General features: G+C 44.3%; 1 protein-coding gene across 5 annotated transcripts in view; it reads left to right on the top strand.

The window, feature by feature from the left end:
• Nucleotides 1–9,979: 9,979 nt before the first annotated feature.
• The window catches only part of tpst1 (tyrosylprotein sulfotransferase 1), a 37,779-nt gene continuing 25,704 nt past the window's right edge, over nucleotides 9,980–22,054 (top strand). For 4 of the 5 annotated variants that reach the window (XM_071471590.1, XM_071471591.1, XM_071471595.1 and 1 more), the window contains exon 1: nucleotides 9,980–10,157. The gene's annotated coding sequence lies outside the window, so the exon portion shown is untranslated. The remainder of the gene's footprint in view (nucleotides 10,158–22,054) is intronic. The other variant, XM_071471593.1, reaches the window with a different exon arrangement.

Below are 22,054 nucleotides of genomic sequence, written 5' to 3'. Positions count from 1 at the left end.
GTGTGTTTCCTGCCTACACATGGACAAGCAGGTAACCTTCAGGTGTGGCTGATGCTTCACTGTTCAGTAGCTGACAGGAGCTGCTGCTGTAGCTGCTGACAAACAGGCAACACTTACAGCTGCCCTGTTGTCATGGCAACCAGCACAACAAGCTCAGCCTGACAGATTTACAGGCTCATAATGCTGTTAAGAGTCTGTGTGTGTGTGTGTGTGTGGGTGGGTTGGGCTGCGGGGGACACATGTAAAATCTGTTATTTCTGGAAACCAGGACAAACACAGAACATCTCTGAGGTGAACCAGGTAAACTCCACACGCAGAGTCAGGAGTCATGTGACCTGTGACCTGAGTTCAGGAAGTCATCAGCTGGTGAGTGTTCCTGCCTGTAGCCTGGATATTCCTGCAAGATTCTGTATCTGAACCATTAACATCTTTATACTGAACCTCATTTTAATCTTTTAAAGGTCCATATAATAAACAGGTGATACACATACATAGAGTTAATATACATCCTTTTTCAGACTGTCAATAGTTATGGATCTATTGGATCTTTATAGAAGTATTGTCTATTAAAAAAGAGAAAAAGTAAAAGGATGTTGGGGGGTGATCTTTGTGATCAGTTTTCAGTTCTCGTGTGTCTTTGTGGTTCCATTAAGAAAACGTTCAATCTTATAACAGACATACATGTTTTGTATGTGTTTGATTGATGAGGTATTTTTCTTCCTGCCTTCCAGTCTTGGATTCTACAGCTGCAGCAGCTGCCAAAATAATAAAGCACCAGGCTGAAACTGAAAGCCCTGTTCAAAACCTCCCTTCAGAACCCCACAAATTTAACACGAGCTGTCTTAATGCAACGTAAACTGACTCCACAGAGACACATCGAGCCAAGAATGCACAGTGAGGATGTGACTTGTGTTGACTGCTGTTGTGGAGCAGCTTCACAAAGCAGAGCAGTGGAGTTCAGTTTGGATAAACGTGGCAGTATGGATGATATTTTTGTACCTCCAGCTGTTCGTCATCTGCTATCACTGCACACCCACATGCAGTGACTCACACAGCAACGCTACGCTCTTTGTTAATGCCTTTGTTTGCTGTGTGCTGGACGTTTGTGAGTCTGCAGAGGGCCGCTCTCTGGACTCTTCGTCATGTTTTCATATTTGTCCAGCTCTCCGTCCGTCCTCTCGCTTCACTTACTTCCTGTCGGGGAGCAGTTATGACAGTTAACAAAGGCTCTGCACAGTTTGTAATCCCTCGCTCTGTCTCTTTCTCAACAGGAGTTCAGTCAAAGTTCAGATGTGTGGACCCGTCACACTCTCCCAGTCTTATCTCCTCATGCTGCAACAGTTCATATGGTGAAACACAGATATCTGAGCTGCTCACAGGTGCAGATTCCTCAAATGTGTGCACTGGTGCAGAAACTCTTGCACAGCAGAGGGTGACTTAGTGTCCTGTGTCTCAGCACAAAGGCACACAGTATTTCTTCCAGACTTTAGCGAGGTACACTCCTGTGGTTGCACTAGTTTGCACATCAGTGTTGTGTAATATTTTGACATGCTGGGACTCGTGCACCAGCCTTGTGTGTTTTGTTGCAGGGGGGCAGGCCAATGGGAAGATTCACAGTTTGGCAGGAACTGAAGCATCATCACTGAAGATCTGAGTCACCAGCTGCTCGTATAATTTCACTTTAGCTTCCTCTGAAAGTTAATTTTTAAGAATCTATAGAGGAAGTAGAAAAAGAAGATGAGTCAGCACGTTGAGCCGAGGCCACAGTGTCACAGTCGACTGGGAGAATAATCGAACTGTGTCAGAGCTCATGCTGCTGGGTTGTGGGAGGCCTGAGCTCCGAGGGTTGTGATGGAGGTTAAGGTTCATTGAGAACAGTGACAACTCTTCAAACTGGCATTTATTTTCCTCAGTGGCAGATAGAAGCAGGTCTTTACTGGAACAGTATCAGGAGAACTGAATTCTGTGTTTCCAAGATGTCTCTGTTCATCCCAACACATGTTGTTCCTGGAGCGTAAACTTTCTTCAGCCTTTCTCTTTGGTCCATAGATGATACAGCACAAGTCTCAGGATGACTTCCAGATGACTTCCTGTTGACTTCCTGTAAACATCAATGTCACAAAGTAATCCTCTGATTCAGCTCTGCAGGACCTGATCGCTCAAATTCTGATTTTTGTGTTTGTGTTACTCAAACATGTTGTGACCATTTAGCAGCTGTTCCTTTTATAAAGATTGTGTGTTGGATAAAGTCTTTTTGAACGTCTGCGTCTGTGACCTGCAATACCAGGTGTGGCCCCTACACCTAAACCACCTCAGGGCCCAGTGCTGGGGGCCCGAACACGACAAACCCAACACACCAAACAGTCACACAAGGACTGTATGACTCACTGATGATGATGATGATGATGATGTAGGGGTCTAATTTGTTGTGTCAGCACAGGAAAAGGACGTTAAAGGCAGCTCTGACTCATCCTCGGAGTAAAAACACACAGAAGAGGCTAATGAGAAAATATGTAAAAAATAAATAAATAAAATCTGAGGTCATGTCAGATGTGACGTCAGCAGGTCTCTGCAGGAAAAATAATGATGTGAATGCAGTTGCTTGTCTGCAGACAGTTACACACAGCAGTGATGAAGTGTAGACACACAGTATGAAAGGAGCGCAGAAGAAAACGTCCCAGCAGCAGTGAACTCCTCCTGGCTATCAGTTACTGCAGCGTCGACTGAAGACGCGATTAGTCGTGGCCCCACCAAACTTAATGAGTGTGTCTGTGCGACTCTCTGAAGCTCTCCCCCACTCAGAAAGTTGACTTGGAGACAGAATCTCTGACATGGCACAATCAGCAGGTCCTTATTGGACGAGTTTATCGTCCTGATTGAGCTCAAGTTTCACTGATGAGGCTCCGGCCGGGGCCAGAGCTCCCCAGGGCTTCACCGAAGTGGGAAGGAAATACAATAAAGTGTCAAGGCCAATTAAACTATAAATGCATTAGGTGCAGCTCCACGGTTGGCAGCTTATTTGCAGGAAAAGGGCTCTAGGAAAGTTGATGCCAGTCATTTTGCATAATGTAAAAATGTTGCTATCTGGGTCAACATAAATTCTGGTGCATCAGACTCCACCCGGGCCATTACGGCCATTAATTCGGCTCTCTGTGGAAGGTCTGAGACATGGAGGGAATGAGTGACGTCTTAATGGAGGGCAGCGTTCATGTGATTCAGCAATGTGCTTCATCACATCAGCCATTAGTGTAACATTTTAAAATTTTAACACATAAGTGATCACACAGGCAGGTCATAAATGACAGGCCGCAGACATAAACATTAACATCAGTTACTGGCTTCCAGCAGTACACTCAGATGACAGTGGATCAATAACTGGCTGTTCGTCCTCTGGCTCAGAGCAGAGGGATGTTCATCTGCTGAGAAACTGATAAATGATCCACTGTAATCCCAGGTTCCACCTGCACCCACCAGCCAACCTTGCAGGATTTGGTTTCTCTGAGTGTTTACCTGAAATCTGCTGTGTTTTTATTGGATCTGCTTGGTCAACACTTGTCAACACGATGTCAACACTTCAAATAAAGGGAAATTAAAATATGGAGCTTTAAACTGTTGCAAACAGTTATTGGATCACTCAGAAAACAGTCAGCCAATCAGGAGAGAGGCTCAGAGCATTTTCAGGCTCTAACTGTCGCCATCCTTGTTTACAGTTACCATGGTTACAAGTGTCTGTCCCCAGATTGCACATTTAAACTTCTGGTCCAACCTGTCCTTGGCCCAACTCTGGCCCATGTGCTTCCTCTGGTTTCCCGTGTTTGCACCAGGACTGGTCCAGATGTGGACGGCGTCCATGTGACTCGACCCCAGCGTTACTGAGCTGATGGCTGTCGAGCAGTGAGTCATTCAGAGGAAGTGCTACATCATCAGATAACATCTGTACTGTGATGTTTCTTTAACATATCACCTCATCTACAGCGGCTGTGGGTGTAGTTTACCTGTCTCTAAATGTCAGCGCGCTGCCTGCAGAGTTTGTAGTTTGTGGTTAATTCTCTGTGGATTGTCGATGAATTTAGTCCAGAGAAGTTTCCTCCAAGCACAGGTTACACCAGATCACATTTAACTTTACAAGCTGTTTCATAATAACAGTAGAAAGGTCAAGTTGCTAAATCGTCTCCTGAATAAGGGATATTTTGGGCTGTGGAGGAACCTGTTTGACTTCTCTGGAAATATCTCAGATGCAGCTTGTTGCAAACCTGTTCTTCATTTCATCACAGTTACTTCTTCTTGTTTAAAGGAAACTCTGCTGATTTCCGGTATGAACATGATGTTGGATCAGATCGCAGCAGCTCGACCACATCTCTCCAGTCCTGGCTGCTCTTCACTGGCTCTGTTTCAGAATTGATTTTAAGATTCTTCTGATCACTTTAAAGACCTGAGCTGCATGAGAGAAATGTTAACCCTGTATGAGCCAGTACGCAACACTAGATCCTCAGGTCTGGCCCCTCAAGTCGGGCCCCTCCAAAGTCGAGGAACTTTGAGGAGATGAGGCAGAGTCAGTGACTTCTTTTAAATCACTTCTTAAAACTCATCGTTATAGATCAGCTTTAATGTGATATCGTCTCCTTTTATTGCTTTTACACTTTATCTACTCTGATAATCTTTATTTGTATGTCTGTCCTGCTGTTTGGTCTTTCTGTTGTTATGTTTTCTTCTCAGCCTCTTGTCTGTTCATGTCATTGTCAAAGCACTTTGTAAACTCTTATTTATCTTATTATAAATATTATTGTTGTTATGATGTGGAGCCATGTTTGCTGGCAGAGCTGACAGACCTGTAGTTGACACAAACTCATCTCTACACATCTTTTATGCTTTCCAAGCTTTTTAATTTTAAAATGGTGGAACCATCCATCAAGAAGCTTTTATGACTGTGTCTGTAAAGAAGAAACTCGTCTCTGTCAAACATGTTTAAAACAAATCAATGGATCTGAAACAAACCAGCTTGGTCCAGTTGTGTTGTCCACAGTGCTGATGTTTCTCTGCTTTAAAGAATAAATCACAGTGATGACGTGGATCCTCCAGGTCTGTAGATTAAATCAGCCGTGAGTTTCTGCTCTGTACTGAAACTTTCTCATGCTGACCAGAGGCCTCGTCTGTTTCTCTGTCGACTCAGTGACTGGACTTTTATTCTGAAATCACTCAGCCTGTCGTGACCTGAAGTGAATCCCTCTGACCTGAGCTCTTTGTCTCCCAGCTGACGAGAGTGGCAGGCATGCAGATCTGCCTCTATTGTCCCTCAGAAGACAAACAGCCTGGCAGCACACACTGCTGCTGCCTTGTATCTGTGCCACTTCACCTTGTCAGACTCTGAATAGTTGGATATCGAGGCCAAGAGCTCCTTCTCTCAGTTTTTGGCTTCCTTTGCTGGCAGGGGTTGAAAAGCTGCTGACTAATCAGCACAGATGCACTGCTGCTAATTGGGAAGCAGCCGGAGGGAGCTGGTTGTTTGGGACAGAAAAACCTCAGGGGCTCCGCCGGAAAGAAGCACAACTTTAGCCATGGTACAGCGGTCAGCGGCCTTTCTCTCTTACTTTGAAACTTACACAAGTCAAGGGGAAAAGAAACATCATTGGAATATGGCATCGATTTACCATTAGGGGAACATGAGGGGAAGAATGATCAGTCTTTTCTTGTACTTTACCTTCATTTCCATCTGTAATCATATAGAAGTGAACACACAAACATGAGCCATCAATCACATAACAGATGTGAGCATCTGATGCCTGCAGAGCTAGTGACTTTCCTAGTGACGTCATCATGTTAGCCTGACTGAGCCAACATGCATATATAGTCATTATATCCACCTGTGGCCTGTAACCTGTGTGTTGCTGGACACTGACTGTGGATGGAGACAAGTTTCCTCTACTCACTGCCACTTCATCACTTCATCACTTCATCACACATCAATTACAGTGATGACAAAATATTTATCTCTGTATGTGGACAGAGATGAGATCACACTATTAAGGAAATAAATAAAAACATGAGTCATTAGATCCTGGTCTGTTCTACGGAAGCAGAGAGAGGCCATATGGCAAATATTCTTTATCCCATTGAGATAACAAGATATTATCAAGAGAAAACTATTTTTTGTTTTCTTGAGTTATTATCCTCTAATCTCCAGATAATGGAGTTTTGTTATATTGAGATAACAGAATAATTATCTCATTATCACAAGAAAACAAATAATAACTGATTATCTTGAGATAATAAGACACAAAAATATTTGAGTATGGCCTTTCTCAGCTTCCATACATTTCAGTCAGGACCACTTAGTCAAAAATAATTTAATTCCAATAATTGCAATAGGTTTATTTGGCAGTTTTGGTAGGTTTTTACATACGACACTATTGAATAATTGTTACTGGTTCCACTCAGCCTGTCACTGTATTATCATGTTGTTGGCCTGCTGTGGTGCAACTGATTTTAAATGACTTTTAATTTGAAAGGACATCTGTTTTTGTTGTGTAGGAATCTGCACCGCAGAGCAGAAAACACTGAGGGTGAGGCCAGTAAATTACTCTGCCAATCAAGGCTCCGTCCTCTGAAGAAGACTCGGGCTGATGAAAACAGCATCAGGCCACATCACCGGCTCCGTGTCACAACATTACACTGAAATCTGAGATTAATATTTTCTGTGTTCCTCCTGAAGATAAAATGACAAAGCTGTATATATCCTGAGGTTATCAGTTATTAATTATAGTGAGGCCTCAGGTTGTCTAACAAAGCCAGAGGTGGTGACTGATGTTCGTGGATAATTTGTTGAGTGTGTTTTATTATCATTTTAATTATTTATCATAATATTTTTACAGATCTGCCGACATTGCTTTGTTTTTGCTTGTTTCACTTTTTAGTTAACTTTTATCTACGGTAATGTTTTAGCTAACCTTTTCTGAGCTAAATACTTAAATTAATTTTCTAATCTGGGTTTGATTAAAAACAAATGATCAGCTGTTGCTTTCACATATTCATATATTTACATTTGTTCTCTGTTGGACTGAAGATTGGTTGAACTACAAACTACAGCTTCTGCTCTATAAGTGATTTCTTACCTCAGCACCTCGACCTCTGACCCTCCTCCCGGAGGAGATGGGCATTGTTGGACACCACACATTTCCTCTCATTTTCTCATGACTCCCATCCGTTCTCACACTTCACCGGGCCCTTGAGTAAATGTCTCCTGGGAGAGCATTGTGGCCCCGGCTATTTTTTCCCTCTGCAGCCTCTGTGGTGGAGGATGATTACACCTCCTGTGGCGACTGTCTGATTCAGAGGTGAACGGTGTACATGGTCACTGCTCTGCTGTACTTCAGTCTCAGGGGAAACATCAGACCACTCACTGCTGTTGCAGTCGACCCTGAACGACACTGAGCGTCTTATTTAATGGTTCAAAGATGTTGACTGACCCCAGACCATCCATATATTTGGTCAGGACTGATCAATAATTGATTAGATATTTAAATAAATATCAGATATCAAGTCAACTGATATCGAGTTTCCTGCTTGACCACAGCTGCAGTTAAGTTCCTCTGTGCTGATGATGTTTAATAAGTTTTCAGTGACTGTATTCTTGTTTTTATGGCTCTGTGCCAGCGACAGTCGGAGCTGGAGACATGGCGTCTTCAGGTTGTGTCTGTCTCATTCTTCTGAACACGATATCTCAGTAACACATTGACTGAACCTCTTCAAATTTGGCACAAACATTCATTGGAACTCAAGGACGAACTGATCAGATTTTGGTGTCAAGGTCACTGTGACCTCACAAAACATGTTTTTGGCCATAACTCAGGAACTCATACACTAATTATGACACAAACTCTAATTTATGTCTAAAATTAAATGTTGGCAATTTCCAATTAAATAAAGTCAAAAAATAAATTCCAAATGGTCAAAGGTCAACTTCACAGTGACATCATCATGTTCTGCAGAGACATTTCTGGTCATTATTCAGTGCTGTGACTCAGGAAGGAGAGACTGTGACCATGTTTCCTGTGACCCGGCTGGTTGGTGGAGGGAACAACAGGAGGAGGTGACTCTGGTTTATATATAAAATGAATTGTAATCTGAGAATTTGCCTCAATGAGTATGTAAATGAAATTATAGAGACACGAGGATAAAAATGCTACAGTGACAGAATAAATTAAACACAGAATAAAACTTTATTTAAATATGTCAGTATCAGTATCAGCCTCCAAAAGCCCCACGTTGTTCAGCCTCGGTTTTCTCTGCCTCTTCTCACATCAGCTCACGTGCACTTTTGAGCCCTGCCAGAGACGCTGAGTGCTCGTCTCTGTTGACGGTTCACTGTGACTGGAAGCAGAGCGTCCACTATAATGGCATCATTGATCACTGGCCATCTTTTCTCTGTCGCTGCCTTCAACGCTTCCATCGCCATGAGAAATATGTCTGAAACAGAAAAGCAATCTCTTGGTGAGAGGCTTGATCTGCTCTCTCCATCACCCTCTGAGGCCTGATGTGCTTTTAGACCCGCTGCCTCCGTCTCTCCAGGCAAAGTTAACTGTGTTTGCTGGCTGAGGGACACAGCAGCCGCTTCACTTACAAAATCTGATATGAAAGAGACATCAACTCATGAGTGTGTTTATGAGAGAGCTTCATATTGTCTGAAGTACGAGACGTATAGATTTCAAACAATCAGCAGGAGGAGGAAACACCAGGGAACAGACGAACTGACAAAGAATGGAGGGAACACAGAGACTTAAATACACACAGGCGGAGAAGGTAACACAGGTGCAACACATCAGGGCAGAGCAGGTAATCTCAGAGGCGGGAAGCACACAGGGGCAGGAAGTAAAATGAGAACAGACCTAGGAAAAAATTAAGATAATAAATAGTTAGTTATTCCTTAGGTGTCTGTTGTTGTTTTACTCATTATTTTACTTACTATTTATTTTATCTTATTTTTTATCTTTTTGATGACACATGTATTTATAATAGATACAATTAACATATATGACACCTCTGACATGACTGTATTTGTACAGTCAGACTGGATGTACAGCTTATGAATATGAGAAAAGACAATAGGCTACACAAGTTATATTATCATTAACTTTAATGGCCACCGTTGTGCCAGTATCTATTACCACCATTGCTTTCTTTCTCTGTATCTACTATTTTCATATATATGCTTTGTAAACACTGATGTGATTGGAACCAAGGCCCTTGAACTCCAGGGCCCCTGAGGCTCCAGGTTAACTGCTAGTTTGTACTGATTTAATGGAACATTCATTTTGTAATATGAACCACTAAACTTCACATCAGCTGGCTTGATTAGGGTTTAATCAGGTCCATAGCAGCTTCATCAAAACACTGAAAGTCACCGAGGTCACATGAGCTCTGTGGCTTTGACATTAAGAAGAGAGCGACGCCTGAGGCTAATGCAAACACATGGATACAGATTCCCAGAGCAGACAGTAAGGTAAATGTTATACATGGCAAGGGGAAGGCTTGTGATGTGTAATAATTATTATTTGTAATTTTCTGAGTCAACCAAAAATCAAGCAAAAAAAAAAAAAAATCATCAGATAATTTTTCTAGTGTTTACATACTGGTCAAAGCACCAATAATATCCTCTGGCTTCAGTCATTATTCTAAAAGATAAATTCCCATTTTGATGTCTAATGGTTGGTGATTGTACCGCTGCATAATATTTCATTTATATCATTATTAGTCTGTGCAAAATTATGTGAAATATTTTTAAATCAGTATCTATATATGTGATTGTTTAGTTATAACTGCTTACTGAACCTACATGTACTGTGTTTTTAAATGTACTGTAGTTCCGCCCAGCAGCGTGTCGACCAATCAGAAGCTCTGACACACAACCGTCTGGACTATGGACCAATCACAGGTGGTGTTTCAGCAGCAGCGGAGCAGCAAGTAGCAGCCGCCGGGCTCGCCTCAGCTTCAGTCCTCCAGAGCAGCGAGTCCTCCGAGCGCCCGACGCGGGCCGAGTGCACGCCACATGTCCGGAGAGTGACCGCGGGGCACGGCCGAGACTGTCCGGATTTCGTGCCGGATTCCGTGGAAGTTTTCTGGCCGACGGCCCCGGGGCTCCTGCGCCGTGTCCGCAGCATTAGGTAGGTTTCCTCCGGGCCGAGCTCCGCCCGCAGCCCGGGAGCTGCGTAAACGCACATTTTTTCAGGGGGTTCCGAACCACCGAAGTCCGTGGTTTTCTCATCTTCTCCGCGGCTGCTCCGTCTCTCAGAGGCGGGTTACATAAGCGCTGCTGTGCGGCGTGTTAGCCGCCGAGGCTGGGCACGACCCCGGCTGGTCGGACGGAGAGCTCCGGTCTGAGCCGCCCTCCGCAGCCCAGCGCCGAGCACGAAGCTCGGGTTCACTCCTCCAGATCCCCGGACACATTCCACGGATCCTGAGAAGGCGGCGCAGACACCGGACACACGGCCGGGCCACCAGCCGCCGCCGCCCCGGAGCTCCGGTCCGCAGGGCAGACTGTTCGTGGTGCGGACGGAGGATCGTAACCTTGAGCTCATTGTGATTTAATATGATGTGCGCTCTTTGCCGGTGGGCCACGCGTCGTTTAATTGCAGTAATTAAACTGTAGTTTGGTCTGAGGTCTGCTCCGACACACAGATGACGGGATGTGCTGGGGGGGCTCCGGGCTGGAGGAAGGATCCTCCCCTGGTGACCGCGGGGCTGAGCCCGGGTCTGCACTGCATCTTAACCCGAGGCCCAGAGAGACGTGGTCTCAATCAACTGTATTTTACTTGTCCATCTTTTTCAGACAGGAGTGTTATTGTTTACCTCTGGTTGTTGAGTGACATGACCCCCCCTCAGACCCCCTCCACTGCTTATTGCATGTCAGACTCTCCAGTAAATAAAGGGAACACTCAGCTCAAGTGGAAGAGAAAGTGTTCAGTGGACTCAAAGTTAAATGATTCTGTGTAAACTCGCAGGTTTACAACGATGAAGGTTTTAAAGCTCCAGATTTTAACTTCTGTGTTTTATCTGAAGTGTTGATCTCCATCAGAAGATAAATCTGAGGTTTAAGAACCAAAAACCATCTCAGTGTAGTTTTACATCTCCTCTCTCAGGTTCTCTCTGGAGCTCTGGTAACAACAGGTCAGTCAGCCAATCAGAGGAGAGGATCTGAGTCTCTCCTCTGATTGGCTGACTGTTTTCTGAGTGAGCCAATCAATTAAGATACTGTATATTATGATTTGGTGCTATACAAATAAAATTGAGTGGTCTAATATGTGGTAGATTGCAGGTAAACACTCAGAGAAACCAAATCCTGCAAGGTTGGATGGTGGGTCCAGGTGGGCGGGGCTTGGGGTGTGGCTGAGAGTGGTGACTGTTTTGTTGTGACATCACAAAGTTGCAGAAGTCCTGACGGCTGGTTTTAAGGCTCAGTTTCTGAATACAGGCTGTGTGCATTTCTCTGTGGACTGAGGCTTTGATACTTTCACAGTGTTAATATAGAACCTAGACCTGCTTTATAATCACAAACACATGGACATCTACCTTTAGACTGTGGAGCTTTAAAAAAATGCTGTGCAGCGATCTTCAAAAGCTGAAGAGACAGTTTCCAGTGGCCAGCGAGGGGCATAGACTACCAGTGTGTTGGCAGCCAGGAGCACATCTGCTGTGTGCAGGTGGTCTGGAGGGAAAAAAGACTCCAGTCCAGTTGAATTCAGAGTATTTCTCAGAGCTGGCTCCTCTCAGTGGGTCGGCCTCCACAGCTGCAGTGCTGGATCAGTTGGACTCCAGCTCACTTATACTCTCATTTCCTCGTCTGAGAACACCACCCACTGCTGCATCACAATTATTACATTCAGTCAAACAGCTGTCTCACTGCCGAGGCCGTGCCAGGGTTTCAGCTGCAGAGCCAGGCCCAGATTTATAAGTTCCTTCAAAAAGTGCATGCTGCTCAAGGACTCACTGATGCAGGGAACCCACTTTCATCAACCCCCCAGAATAGCAATGCTGGTGGCAGGGACGTCGGTGGAGCTCCTGCACTGCTTGATTGATGGATCAGTTTGTTGACGGACTGTGGTCGAGGACACAGCCTTCTCCTGTGTCGGTGTATTTGCCAACAGTTAACAGCTCACACGTCGTGAAGTCTGTGCTCCTTTGTTGCTTCTCTTAACGTTGAGTCACTTGAGTGTTAAAACACTAAAGAAGCAGCATTAAAATCACATTGGTGGGAAACAGGAAAACATGGCTCCTCGTGAGCAGTGTCCAGGAACAGCCGAGCCGTTTGGTGACCACCCACTCACTGGTCAGGTTTCCCTGGTGACTTGATGCGTCTGAGTAGGAAGAGAATGGACCTATTATAGAGTGGCGAAGTGGGAGGGGCCAGGAGTGTTTTCCCTTTTTAAATGTTATCCTTGATGTGACTGAACACAGAAACAGAAGACTCCTGGGTGATGTAATGGTTCTATATGTTCATGTTAATGTCTCCAGGTTTAATTGTTTCATTTCGGCGTGATGGACGGGTCAAAATCCTACAATACCCACAAGCCTCAGGTGCTGTTGCTATGGAGAAGAAGCCAGTTAGAGGTGTGAATGGGAATGGTAGGGAGTTATAAACGCTCTGTCGTTGTCATTGTTGCTAAACATTAGCTTTAGCTCTTTAGCTTAGCAGCTCAGGTAGAGGCTCAGCTATTGGATGTGTTCATAAAACTATTGTAAATACTATAACACTATGTTGTTATTAATCTTTTTTAATTTTCAGTATTTGATGTTGTCATTTTGCAGTTCTTTTCTGTCCTGTCCTCTCTGCTGCTGTAACACTGCAAATTTCCCACCTGGGGGACAAATAAAGGACTAGCTTAGCTTATCTTATTTTATCTTAAAGCTTGTTTGCAGAGGCTCTGTTCCTGCAGCCTGTCCAGGTAGATTAAGACCTGTCCAGATAGATAAAATTGCTCAGTTTCAACTTTGTTAAATCCGACATTAGAACCTTATTTTATTTTCTTCTAACTAACTCGTTCTAACTCATTTAGTGAAACTAAACAGTCGTTGAACAAACACATGGCTCAACGCAGGAGGATTTACTCCTCAGGTCAAGACTCAGCACCTGGATTATGAGGGACACTCCTTCAACCAGGTACATATTTTAAACATGGAGGACAGGTGGTCTGAGAGGAGGCCATCTACGTCAAAGTGGAGAAACTACCACTGAACAGAGGAGGAAGTCTACGAGTCTTTCATCCCTTCCCTGGAGGTTTAACAACCCTTCACACCTGCCCTCAGGTGACTCCAAAAACTCAATGACCGTCATTACCACAGTGAAGAGCCCTAATGAACCGTCATCTGTGGCCTTGATGACGACCCCAGAGTCTGTGAAGATTCTCAGTGTCCAGGTCATGGTATCTCTCAGAGCTTTACGAGACTGCAGGACTTCCTGGACCCCACACAGGTTAAATACCTGGGACTCCCCACCTGTCAGTCAGGACTGAAGAAGCCTCCTGGATCAGAGGTTGAACGTCTTTGTGTCCAGTTGCCCTTTATTCAAACCCCTTTGAAAAACACTTCAGTGGATCTCTGCAACACACACACACACACACACACACACACACACACACACACACACACACACACACACTCTCTCTCTGAATGTTTTACACTAAAATACTGAATAAACAGCAGCTTCAAACATCAGTGTGGTCCTGGAATAAAAACTGTCTCCACACTCCTACACTCACAGCCCTGATTGTGTCGCAACTGCTTTACAAATTGTATTCATGCTAGTTGACTAAAGGCTGCCCACTCAGTACACACACACACACACACACACACACACACACACACACACACACACACACACAGAGTCTAGTCGGAGCAGATTTACTCCCCTGTGTTTCTCAGTGAGCCACTTTACTGATTAGTGCTGCGTCGTTCATTGTTTATGACTCCTGCGTTGTGGTGGAGGTGAGTGTGCACCAGGTGAGGCTGATTTATCTGAGCAGTGCATTGCTTTAATAAGGGACATTAAAATCGATTGTGCTCAGTGCACTGAGTCAGAAGCATATGGAGACGCATGCATGCAGACCTGCTGTGGTTTGTGTGTGAACGACTTCCTGTTTAAAGACATGTACTCGGTAGGAAGCAGGCAGACGTTCAGAGGTTCAGTGAACATGAGTTAAAAAATTAACTTTTACTACCATCACGTCGACAGGAATCTATGAAACAATCTGTTCAGTCAGAAAAATGTGTGTATTTCCTCTTTAAGGCACAAAGAATGAGGAGATGATGATGATGATGATGATGATGCGTGTGGTTCTTGCTGGTTTATTGAAATGACTGTTATGATTATTATCAGCCTACACTGTTTATACGCTGCAGCCTTAACTGCTAATTTGAAATGCTAGCGGCATCATGCAGAAGCTTTACATGTAAACACACTGGAGTCTGTATGGAGCCTCTGCTTGGATTATGTGTTTATATATTTAGATATGGGACCTCACTGTGTGTGTGTGTGTGTGTGTGTGTGTGTGTGTGTGTGTGTGTGTGTGTGTATAATATTAGCAGTATTGTAGTACATATACTTTCCATATATAGTAATTTGTGTTGGGAAGTGTGTGTGAATGGTGCGTTCAAGTGCAAATCATCAGGTGCTTTTTGAATTCTTTGCTGTTTGTTTGAGGCCTGTTTCTGCTGCAGCTGGATTAAAACATTCCCAGGGTTCACAGTAAGCTGATTTTTCTGCGTCTGCACATAAACTAAAGTGCATGAGCATCGTTCAGAGGGAAAGTTGCATCAACCAATCAGCTTACAGGGCCTCACCATACGATACCGAAGCAGCTTTTGAAGTGAGATCCTGCTGGTTTTGCTTGTTTACTGTGAACCAAACAAAGCAGACAGTGTGTGGTTTTAGGTAGTGAGCTGGTGTCAGCCTCAGTCAACCTGGCTGCTGGAACAACAAGGCTCATTCTGTCTTCGCACCTTTTACACAGAACGCCGAAGTGCAATGGAGGCACAACATTCCCGCCTAGGACAGAGGGTCTGGAGTTCTGGGAGGTGTTTGTGTCGGCTGCTTGCTGAGCCTCTGTAACCCACGTTCATCTACAGCCGCCCTCTCTGAGTAGATCAGATGTTTAGAAAGCTGGTGACGGTGGTTCTGGTTCTGTTCAGGTTCATGTGCCTGAAACTCACTGAGGCTGCAGAGCAGAACCAGGACTCGCTGTTTAACGGTTAACACGGGCGGGTTAGCAGGGACTGAACTGATCAGTGTGATCGATCTGAAACAGTGACAGTAAGATAGTCAACGATCTAAGATCATCGGGTCGCCGTCCTCTGCAGCTGTATTTTCACTTTTTATTAGGGTTGTTTACAGGCTGTAAATGAGGTCAGAGGTCAGAGACACTTTGTTTATGTCCTTCATGGCTGGAACATGGTGAGGTGTCTGTTCTTGCGACGTGCTGAGGTAAGTGTATTGCGTCACTTCCGATGCTGGTGTTGGTGTCGTGTCCCAGTTCATCCAAGCCTGAGCTGCACTTCCAGCTTTAAGGTCTCGACCTCAACCTGTCAAGAGCTGTGAGATAAATCACACCAGTGCGATAAACGATATCGATATGTGTCTCTGATAGAAGCTTCTTCAGTAGCAATATGAAAATAGTTTCACGGTTGCATGAACAAACCCTGAGCGTGCTCCCTCCCTGGTACACAAACAGCCAATCGTATCCCCTGATAAAGGAGCGAGCCAATCATTTAACGTGTGGTGTTTGGTTACCACCAAGTAGAAAAAGGGGACACAGGCGTAACATTTCATTTAAAACACCTCGTTAACTTGGCTCAAACATTCGGGCCGACTCTGAATAGAACACGTTTCATCCGTCGCCACAGGCCCAGTGATGTAACCAACATTAGGACAAGACTCCCGCTGGGTGGATGTTTTTTTTCTCTGGATGGAGAAATGTCAGATCGTCTCAGCTCTAATGTCAAACCGTCCTTTGTGAACAGGCAGAAGCAAATGTCCCTGCAGGTCGTAAACAATGTGACAGGTGTGTGAGCAAATGAAATCCAGCGAGAATCCAGGGTTTGTTCAAATAACAGAGGATCAGGAGGGCGACTGTGTTTGCCCTCCTCCCTGTTTACTCGCTCTGTAGAGGCCCTGCAGATGATTCCTGGATGTAGAGCAGCAGCAGTGTGAAGAAGACACAGGCTCACTGCTGAAGTGTGGACTGGGCTCAGCAGGAATGAGCCTGTGGAGCAGCCGTCTCTCAGTGCAGCTGCAGCTTGATCGGGTTTGTTCATGTGATTGATGATGGAGCCTGAGGTCAGAGGTCAGAGCAGACTGAAGCTGAGGAATGCACCAAATCAGATAACTCATCAGACTTAATAAACAGGGATTCATTCGTCAGTGAGACGATGACAGTCGGAGACCGGAGGGGCCCGAATGTGGCCCCGATGATGGACTCTGTTCCTCTGTAACACAGATACAGACATCAGTAACACACCAGCTGTGTCTCAGTTCAGGGTCTCGTCCGTCAGAGGCCGACAGTGCGTGTCCTTCTCTTCCTGGACAACAAAGGCTACAATGGTTAAATCCATAATGACTCAACGTATCCCAAGATTCATTGCAGCGGTAATGAAAATAATATGGCAGCAAACACCACTGACAGAGAGTCTGAGGATCACACTGTTAAATGTGTTTCAGCTCAGTTCAACAGTAACAGTACAACTGTTAAAACCAAGGACCTGAAAACCGTTAAAAAAAACAGCATGTTGTCAAGGTTGCTAGGCAACAGAGGCCGAGCTTGGTGATGCAACAGTGAAAATCCTCCGTAGACCGAGTCCTGTGGAGCCCGTGGCCCCTGAATCGGGACAACGCTGTTGTACGTTGTGAGTTTTTGAAAGTTGATGCTGATCCAGATGTTTTTGGAGGGAAGACACTGATACTTAGTTCTGTGGGACTGTATTTTTTACTGTAGTGAAACAAGTGTTCTGGATCGTAACAACATGTCCGTCACTGACGTGGTAAACTGGCAAATTAAACGTCACATAAAACAGTTTTAATCACAGTGGAGTTTTTTTTCTGATGTTTTACAGATGTAGCGATTAATCAAGTAAATTCTCTCCAAATTAAATGATTATTAATGAATGAATGAATGAATGAATATAATCAGTTTGTATTATATGAATGACACAGTTGATTCTGGGACGTAGATAAAACAAACATACTTCTGCTCAAAGCAGCTGACAAAAAAACCACAATCAAACCCACAATATGAGACCTGTTCATTTACAGTTTGTCTTTGCCATAGCAGCATAATTGACTTCCTTCCTTCCTTCCTTCCTTCCTTCCTTCCTTCCTGACACACTGCGGTTGACCAGTCTGCAGCTAAACAAAGTGGAGAAGGTCTCAGCCTCGGTGTTTGTACAGAGCGGACAGAGGTCTGGAGCTGAAGTGGAAGAACATGGTTGATACAGTGTGAGCTGCAGACGCCTGTTTGGCCCCTGGGGCCCCTGAATACAATAAATTATAGTTCACTGTTAAACTGAAAGATTATTTATGGAACAGAGTCACACTGAAGCTAATGTAGATGAAACTGCACTGTGTAATGTGGGGTGGGGGGTGGATCCAGCCTTAGCCCCCTGCAGATCCTCAGAGCAGGTGATGGTTCAGATCCTGAGTGTTTGACAGATCGCTCACATCAGCTGATTCCTGAGAGGAAGACGAGCAGAATCCTTCTTCTCCTCCTCCTCCTGTGGACCTCCTGCACCACGCCTCCTCCTGATTAAGTGTTGCTGTGGTTTGGTTTCACCGTCGGTCCGTGGAGAGCCGCCTCAGCCTCCTCTGCTTCCCCTAATAGATCAATGGGGAGAATCTCCTGTGAGGAGGATCCAGTGTCGGTAACAGGAGAGAAGAGCCTCAATTAATTTAACACAAACACGTTTCAGTCCTGGTGTGAGGTGAAACGTGACACTGCTCTGAATCTCAGCCGCAGTTTATCAGTCAGGTACGAGGCTTTAACGAATCTGTAGAGTTTAGCTTCTTTTTTCCTTATTTTGAAAATGAGTTTTAGACAAAGCTTCACAAATAGTCCAGCTCCCTGCAGCATCCTGGACCGGTCTGTTGTGTGGTGTTTGTTGGTTCATGTTTCTCCTCGTACTTGTTCAAACCAGCCTCACAGACGATGTGATGTCATGTTTCAGATATTTTCAGCTGTACAGCTTCAACATTTAACATTCTGCATCTGTCTAACGTTTCAGCAGGACTGTACCAAACCTCACTAGGTTTTTATAACATTTCATTTAACAACAAAACACAAAATTTTCCACCCCAGGAAAAACAATGCATAGAGTGAAACAGAGATATTACATTACCAAAGGAACACAAATGTTCATTTCCAGCCACCAGGAGAGAGGAGTCAGATTTATCTGTCCCTGATTTCCTGGCTGCACATGGAGCAATTTTCATAAATTTAATTTGGGAATTAATTGAGGATCTGCTGACATTTGTGAAACCTCATTGGTTTTTGAAATTTGTCCACAGCACCGAGCAGGGACGTCACAACAACAGACGTGGTGGTCAGTACCAGAACCAACAAAATCCCACAACTGTCGATACCAGATTCAATATCACAGCAAGAAATAGAAAACCACAGAGGCTGCTGTGCACACAGTGAGCTAACATACAGTACACACACACACACACACACACACACACACACACACACACACACACACACACACACACACACACACACACACACACACACACACACACACTCCAGACTGTCAGAAACTGACTAACATGGTGACAGACCCATGGTGTGAAAATACTCATTTGAAAGTCAGTGTTAAATTTGAACAGACTGAGCAGTGATGACTGGAGCTTCTAACGTGAGCTCCCACCCTGACTCTGCCCCTAACTCCCAGCTAATCCAAATATGGGCAGAAAGGTGGGGTATGTGTGGAGTGGTCACTCAAACAGGCCACGCCCTCAATCCTCCATCACTTTAGTCCTTAATAAAATGTAAACAGGTGAGTTGTATAAATTCAGCCGTACAGGTGTCATGAAGGAGGAAATGATCTCTAGAGACCAGAACAGTTTCTGTACCAGACTGTAAACATGTTTCCTTCTGCTGTAAAGTTGGACATTTGAACATGGGAGTCTCTGGGGACTGACTCACTGCTGGAGCCAGACTCTAGTGGTCGTTAGAGGAACTGCAGCTTCTTCACTGTTGGAGCTTCAGGTTTCAGAACTGGAAGATGTTGCTACATTAGCTTAAACAAGCTAACGTTAGCCTCTATTAAGGTTGTGTGTGGAGTGTAGCAGAGGTCAGAGGTCAGTGTCACAGACAGAAACTGTGACATGTTGACAACATGTTGTTGATGAAAAGTGAACAAGTGAAACTCACTCAGCCTGAACTCTGTTCTGTCTGTTGTTGTGACATCATGAAGAATCTGATCCCTGGTCAGATCTGTTCTCTATGACTGTCGACAGTTTCAGACTTAGGTGTTCAGGTAAAGTTACTGTGCAGCTACTTGTGTTTTAGACTTTTAACCTTTGCTTTCTGTTTTTGGTTTTGTAGAACAATCTGTCTTTTTAGTATCAGCCAGTATCAAAGTATCAAACATTTTCAGTATCACAATCAAAAAATAAAGGCCTGATTTTGCAGCTGTAGTAAAAATCCTTCATGGACGGATCCTCTGAAGAGGCAGAAATGGCTGCGTCTCCACTGACAGCAGAGTTTGAACAGCGAGCCTGATCTTTTTTCACAGCTGGAGGAGGAGTGCAGCGATTTGTGCAAAAGAAGACACAACAAACCAGCAGCTTGCTGTTGTGTTGAGATGATCGACTCCATCTCTGTAAAACTAAATGTGCAGGAACGTCTGTGGAGGTGTTCGACATCCAGATAATCACCTGGATTGTTTGTGCTCGACTTCCTCACCACACCTCTCCTTCTTCAGTTATAGATGATGATGAGTTGATCAGCACCATATTGATCTTTGGTTTGGCTGCTGATTTGTGAAGCTCTTCCTTGAATTTCAGCTGGACTCACCCGTACTCACGCTCTCACCTGGAGTCCCACTTTGATAATATCTGACAGTAGAGGTGCACCAGAAGGAGGACGGGTGCTGCAGCCTGGAGGCGCCTCTCGTATCCTCTGAAGGTGTCGGCAGCCCGTAGCTCTGACTCCCCCCTCCCTTCACGGCTGAATCACTGAAGAAGACACAGAAACGTGAGGTTGTGTGGGTGGGCTGAACGAGAAGACAAAGCCAGATGACAGGAAAAGAAAGAAAAACATTGTCAGATGCTTCCCTGTTGGAACTTTCCGACAGTATTTACTCATTTTCTTCAGAGGAGACACTTTATCAGCAGCTTGGTCTTGTATGAGCTGCAGGGATTAGCAGTAATGTTTTGCTGTGAAATGCCCCTGACTCGTAGAACAGTGAGTTAACAGTCAAGGATGTTTGCTTAAAAGCAACAACAGCCACTTGGCTCAGTAGACATGAGCAACCTGCTGAGAAGACGTTGGCTCGCGGTGTCAGAGGGGAAACAGATGGTGCAGCGATGCATCGCTGGTCTGTCAACAGACAGACACGTTACAGGATGAAAGCTTCAGATATGGATTCATCAGATCATGTTGTCGAGAGCACAGCGACTACATGATGCACAGAAAACTACCTCTTTTCTTGCATGGACACAAATGTAAGTCATGGCAGTTGGAGAGTGATGCCTCTTGTCTCTCACAAAAGATCTTTGGCTGAGAACAGACACTCAGTTAATCAGACGAATCAAAAATGCAGCTACAGAATTAATTCAGATGACGTGCAGCTGTTTTCATCTGCTGGTTGTAGTTTTTATCCGGTGAAAGCGTGAGCGTGTGGTGGGTGTGAGGATGAGCCTTCCTGTGCAGCAGTTGGTTTTGTGACTTTCCAAACACCTTCTCAGCAATGAACAGTTCTGAAACCAAGCTGTTTCTGTTACATTAGCGCTGAAGGATATGCAAAAAAAAAAGATTTGCAGTTAGTTTGACAGATAAAGTTCGATATGAGTCATGATTTCAGTTGAAATAATTATGGATTATTTTTGCATTTTCATATTCATTGAAAAAATAAAAAATGATGATGATGTAATTTTTCTTGGGTCTTATAGAATATGATTTGAACCCAGAGGCGTCTCTGTAGCACCACCGATCTTATGGTGCTAACAATGCACAACAATGTTGTGACACTTTTTTTTTCTGCAGCTCCTGTGATTTTTTTTTTTGTTGCACTTGGCCACATTGTAATTTTGATTAAATTGTGAGTTATTGTTCAGCCCTGTGTTTAATTATAAGATGCTTTAAAGGCTCCTGTTTGTGTTTTTTTGAGTACATGTTGTCTCCCCAGCTTCCTGGTTCAGAAGACTTTGTTAAATGTTTCAGGTGTAAGTGATTCTGCAGTTTGAATAGTCACATGATGAGGTACAGTCTATAGTGAGCAAAGCAGTGAAATGAGGCTCAGACTCTGCAGCAGGACAGACTGAGCAAAACTGCAAGAAATATTATATTTGATATGATTGAATATTAACCCAGGATTAATCTGTCCTGTGTCATTAACATTGTTTATTTCAGTATCTTTAGATTGAACCCAGAGTATTCAGTGACTCCCTGTGTTCTTGTTCTTGTTCTTGTTGGAAAACCTCTTGAAACCATGGAGATGATGTATAATCATCATTATTTAGGATGATGGATGAAGGAGCTTTGTCTGACTCAGTAAACCTCTTCTTCTCTTCTTTTCTATGGCGTCTTCACCACCACACCTGCAGTCTTCATATATTTTAGAAGTACTCAGCCATGTCTCCTTCGTTTATGTTTCTCAGACCACTGTCCTCTGGTGTTGTGTGGTGTAGTCAGGGCTGGGCACAGATGGACGTTGTTGATCTCTGCGTTCGTCAGCTGGAGACGTTTCCTGCCAAACGTCCTCTTAAGACAGAAAAACATTTCTAAACATAGCTTGGATTCCCATGTTTCCTCAGACTCATACGCTCTCCCAGGACATTGAACGCCACTCAGCA

This window comes from Trachinotus anak, unplaced genomic scaffold, assembly GCF_046630095.1.
Source record: "Trachinotus anak isolate AG129_WGS33_773 ecotype Australia unplaced genomic scaffold, CSIRO_AGI_Tana_v1 ptg000034l, whole genome shotgun sequence".
NCBI classification, from domain to species: domain Eukaryota; kingdom Metazoa; phylum Chordata; class Actinopteri; order Carangiformes; family Carangidae; genus Trachinotus; species Trachinotus anak.
Note: the sequence above shows the minus strand (reverse complement) of the source record. Positions and strands in the feature narration are given on the sequence as shown.